Source organism: Myotis myotis, unplaced genomic scaffold, assembly GCF_014108235.1.
Source record: "Myotis myotis isolate mMyoMyo1 unplaced genomic scaffold, mMyoMyo1.p scaffold_m19_p_5, whole genome shotgun sequence".
NCBI classification, from domain to species: domain Eukaryota; kingdom Metazoa; phylum Chordata; class Mammalia; order Chiroptera; family Vespertilionidae; genus Myotis; species Myotis myotis.
In genome coordinates this window covers 76678628-76683756 of record NW_023416357.1, presented here as the reverse complement: position 1 = coordinate 76683756, position 5129 = coordinate 76678628, and the positions used below count along the sequence as shown (strand labels likewise).

General features: G+C 44.4%; 1 pseudogene; it reads right to left on the bottom strand.

The window, feature by feature from the left end:
• Window positions 1-3442: 3442 nt before the first annotated feature.
• LOC118655823 lies at window positions 3443-4685 on the bottom strand (annotated as a pseudogene).
• Window positions 4686-5129: the final 444 nt, after the last annotated feature.

Sequence of the window (5129 nt, the reverse complement as noted above, 5' to 3'; positions counted from 1 at the left end):
TTTTATTTGTTTATTTTTTATTGGACGTGTTTATTTCCTGGTTCTGTTTGGAGTTTCATCATTGTAATCCTCATTCTGCATTCTCTTTAGGTTCTTTGTGAACCATGTTGATCTGTGTTGGAATAGTTGCTTCTTCAACAGAACTGCTATAGCAAATGCAGAACTATTTCAGCCCTTTTATCTGTACATGCTGTCTTCTCAGGTGACAATCAGCATTCCTCTGGTCTAGGTAATCTGCAAAATGCCCAGGCTCGCCGCCTTTCCATCTGCTTGTGATGTAACTCGCACAGTTCATGCTATCTCCTTAAGAATTGCATTGAAGCGTTAGATGGAGATGATAGCCATTGACTTTTGGCAGAAATGAAGTCACTTCTAGGGATGTTTGAACTGTGGTAATGACACTGCTCTCCAGAAACAATGGACTCTGTAGGCTTCTTATATGTAAGTCCCTAACACTTTCCTGGCTGCTGCAATTCAGTACCTTGGCATTTCACTCTGCGACCTCGCTGTATAGTCTACAAAGTTTAGTATGAAATATGTAAAGTACCTTATGAGCACAAAAATATATTATCAGCCAGGCTTTTGTTGTTTTCCCTTGTCAATAAAATATTTTCTTTAAACCAGGTTTAAAGAAAGGTTGATTGCTTTTATATGTTTTAGTCATAGCTGTAGATAATTGCTATATATTTGGAATAAAATTAATATCTATTTATTACACAGCTAATAGTATTCTCTGTAATGGATCTAATGCTACCTTTAAAAAAAAAATCCTCACCGGAGGATATGCTTTTATTGATTTTTTAGAGAGAGAGGAAGGGAGAAAGGGAAACATCAATATGAGAGAGAAATATCAATCTACTGCCTCTAATACATGTCTGGGCTAGGGATGGAACCCACAACCTGGGTATGTGCCCTGAATGGGAATCTAACCTGCAACCATTTGGGACAGTACTCAACCAACTGAGCCACCCAGCCACGGCTAATTCTACTACTTGGGTTGCTGTTGTTAATGTTCACCCAAAGATATTTTTTTCACTGTTTTTTAGAGAGAGTGGGAAGGAGGGAGGAAGGGAGAAAGAGAGAAAAACTTTGAAGTGAGAGAGACACATCGATTGGTTGCCTCCTGCATGCACACCCACTGAGCTGGGGATCTACCTGCAACCAAGGTATGTGCCCTTGACCAGAATCAAACCCCTTCGGTGTGTTGGTCGGCGCTCTAACTACTGCACACACTGGCCAGGGCCTAATCCTACTTTTAAGCCGACAGAATTATATTGGCTGGATTGTGGGATGGTTATCTTCTTCATATTTTCTTTTTTGGCATTAATTCATAGGCCTTCGCATTAGGAAGTGCTCAGTTAAAAGGAATCTTGTCAGCCCCAACTTACGAATAATTTATGTATACAAAGAGATAGCATAGGCTCCAGTTGGGAGGCACTCCCCCAGGGACAGGGAGTCTCTTAGCCCTGCCCAGTTGAAGACACTTAGAGAGTAATCAGAACATTTCCTGCATGCTGTTTCAGGAAGACCTAGGGCCCCCTAGAACCCTGATCAGAGGTTCTGGAAGCGAAGGGAACCCTGCACATGACAGCCCCCACTCAGATTCACAGAGGATGTCCCACATTAGAAATCCTGAAAATCCCACGGGGCGAAACCTGCTTAACTAGGCCCCAAATTCCTTTGACTTCATTAGCCACAGAAACCTTGAGGCGGGCCATATTTGAATAAGTCCTAGGACACTTCTGTTACCGCAAAGCGTTATTTGGGAAGCACGGACTAAGAGAGAAATCCACCTCTTGAGTCGTTATAGAGAATTATCACAATGTGATGCCCACAAGTGTCCACTTTGCCTCTTTCTTTACCACTTGTTCCAGGTGCCACCAAGCAGAGGTTGATCTGCATCCTTAGCTGGAGGACAGGGTGCATGTTCTGACAGGAGCTAGGTCATCCACACGGGGAAGCCTGGCGGAATACTGTCTTCTGTACCTTACCTCTATTCTGAATTGCAAATCTATCGACTTAATATTCAATGCTTAAAGGAAAGCCAGTTAGGAAATTGGAACTGGTGATACTAGTTTTTTTTACCTTCAAGTTTGGAGAGTCACTATAACTTTGAAATACATGTATGTAAGAGCAAAGGAAATCATTTAGCAAAAGGAAGAAATCATTTAGGATGAAAGGGAAAATGAAAGCATGAGAACCTTTTTAACTCAAAGCACTACTAAATTTGGCTCACAAATGGCTAGATCCTTTATATATATCCTGTAGAGGGGCACTCATCATCAACAAATATTTCTTGAAAAATATCTGGCAGTGAAATAATTTGTTTTTCTGAGGCAAAGCTGTGTGATGAAATAAATCCACTTGAACACACACAGCCTCCAGGACCCAGGGAAATCAACATTCAGCCATTGTTAGTTGTCGCTTCCAAATATCCCACAATCAAAACTGGAAATTAAGAGCAATGAAATGCCAAGAGAACAGATGTGTGAAAATGCTGACTGAATGTAGAACTGGTATGACATCTTAAATATATCTGTTCTGCCAAGTCTTCCCTGGAATACGACAAGCAAACATGTTAACTGAAGAAATGATACTCCAAAGTCAACTTCAATAGGTAGACTTAAAAAAAAAATCTTTTGGAGGCTTTTCTATGCAGGTGTCTCCAAGGAACACAGTTACTCCAAGAGTTCAGCTACCTTAGTGATGGCTCTTTTCTTAAGCAGCCCTATCACTTATTTGAAGTGGTGATAGTGTAGTTTTAATATGAAATGAACTTCAAAATTCTTCAAAAGGTTATCACTGGGGGAATGTTCTCAGTTTCTAAGGACCCTGGTAGAAAAATTAAAACAACAACACCTCATTAGGATAAATTGAAAATATGAACCAACTGCTCCTCATACTAGGGCAGCGGTTCTCAACCTGTGGGTCGCAACCCCTTTGGGGTCGAAGGACCCTTTCACAGGGGTCGCCTAAGACCATCGGAAAACACATATATAATTACATATTGTTTTTGTGATTAATCACTATGCTTTAATTATGTTCAATTTGTAACAATGAAATTGGGGTCACCACAACATGGGGAACTGTATTAAAGGGTCACAGCATTAGGAAGGTTGAGAACCACTGTACTAGGGCAAGAATTAAGTCATTTGTAGTTGAGCTTGGTTACTTGTCTTCCTGGATGGGCTTGGTGCTTTAACTCTGTGGACTCAAAATGGAAAAATAACTAAGAAAAATAAATCACTTAGCAAAAACATAAAAGGTAGTGTTTTATACGTCCCCTTCCCCCCAAAGAAGTGCCTTTATTTATTTGCAGGGCTTAGGAAAGGGAAAATAAAGTTCTAGGAAAAGGAAATGTCAATAGAGGTCTTCAGGGAGGGCCTGGGTGCAGTACACGGTTCTGGGAGGGTCCAGGTTGGAGTTTTGCCCCTGCTGCTGGTCACTTTCGGGCTGTGAGGATGATTTTCCCACAGTCACTCCACCTGTCCCCTTTGGGTCGCAGCGACTGGCCTGAACACCTCCTCAGCTCTCCATCAGCCCATCACCCTGCCCCAGCTCTTCACCTATAGAATCTCATAGTTGCCAAGAATTTCCTTTGCGGGGAGGGAGGGGACTTGGTCCATTTACAGTCCGGAGTTTCTCTGTGAGGAACCGCAACCTGGGGGGTACGGATCTGATCCAGGCCCTGCTGGAGGCGAGAGATCTGGACACATACACTTCAGCCTGTCATCTAGGACGCTGTCGTAGCCCTCACACTCGGAGCAGTGCTTGTCGTTGTTCATCACCAGCGCCAGGCCCTCAGGCTCTGCGTGAGAACCCAGTGGGTCTTGTCGCATAGGGTGCTGGTCACCCCTTGCCTCGGGCGCTCAGCCACAGGCTGCTCACTGTCCACAGGCCCCTGTGGATGTGGTTGTGGCCCTCCCTGTGTTTCTGACTGGCAGTGATGGTGCAGTGACCAACACGCCGTCCACTCGCTGGTGCTGGGAGTGGATGCGACGGTGCAGAACCAGCAGAATCCGCGCTTGTACAGGTGACAGCGCAGCGGGCGGTGGGTAGACATCAGGACATTCCAGCGCAGGTCGAACTTCCTGCTGCGGGTTAGTAACCGGTGTTGAGAGAGAGAGAGAGAGAGAGAGAGAGAGAGAGAGAGAGAGAGAGAGAGAGATCACGTAGGCTTCCCTAGTGGATGGAGACACAAACAAAGATGTTTTGCTGTCCTGGGACCGCCTTTTTATTTGCGAGAGCTTGTTGGTCAGAAAGGCGCCCTTGCCCTGGGCTTTGACACATGGCTTCATGATCCAGGAGCTAGAGGGGCTTTTCCAGAGCCTCCACCAACAGGTTGCAGCCCGCGGTCAGCAGTTAGGTGATGGGACAAAGTCCAGGGAGAGGCATTCTCCACTCTCATCTTTTTCTGCCAGAGGACTCCCTTCTTTCTCCTGCTTTTCCCTACATCCTTGAATATTCTTCACCATCAGGTCCTTCCCAGTCCGTTCACGGTGGTTGGGAAAGTGGTTGCCTGTCTGATTGTCTGAGAGCCATAGCCAGTTTCGAGGCTAACGACTTTTCGGATGGTTTGCATGCTCCTCTAGTGAAAATTCCAAGCGTTTTCTGTCATCCTCTCTCTTCAAAATGATCAGCACTGACTTCTCCATATCAGGGTCGCATTTCACTGTCCCTGCCATAATCCACAGGTACTTATGTCCAATTTCTCTTCAGTGTCACCGACTCTTGCCTGGGGTGCTCACCTGATGTCAGATCACTTTTCGGTCACTTCTCATGGCCACGCTGTGTGATCTGGGTCTCCATTACTTCTTGGGCCTTGTCTCCCCACACCCTCCCCACCCTCCACCCCCCTCTCCAGCCCCAAGCTTTCCTTGTGGTTTATACTTTTTAAGCCTCTTTTTTCCTCTCTCCTTTTTCACTCTTCTATTTTTATTTAATGATAGATTTTAAGATATTTACACTGGGAATTCTAATAACATTAATTTTCAGCACCATCTAGCCAAACGATGTGCAATAAATATTTGCTAATGATAACATTTTAAACTACTTTCTCTAGTGATGGTACTGGGGAACTACTTTCTGCAGACATTTTGCACTATTGTTCATTTGCTTTAATTTCTTTG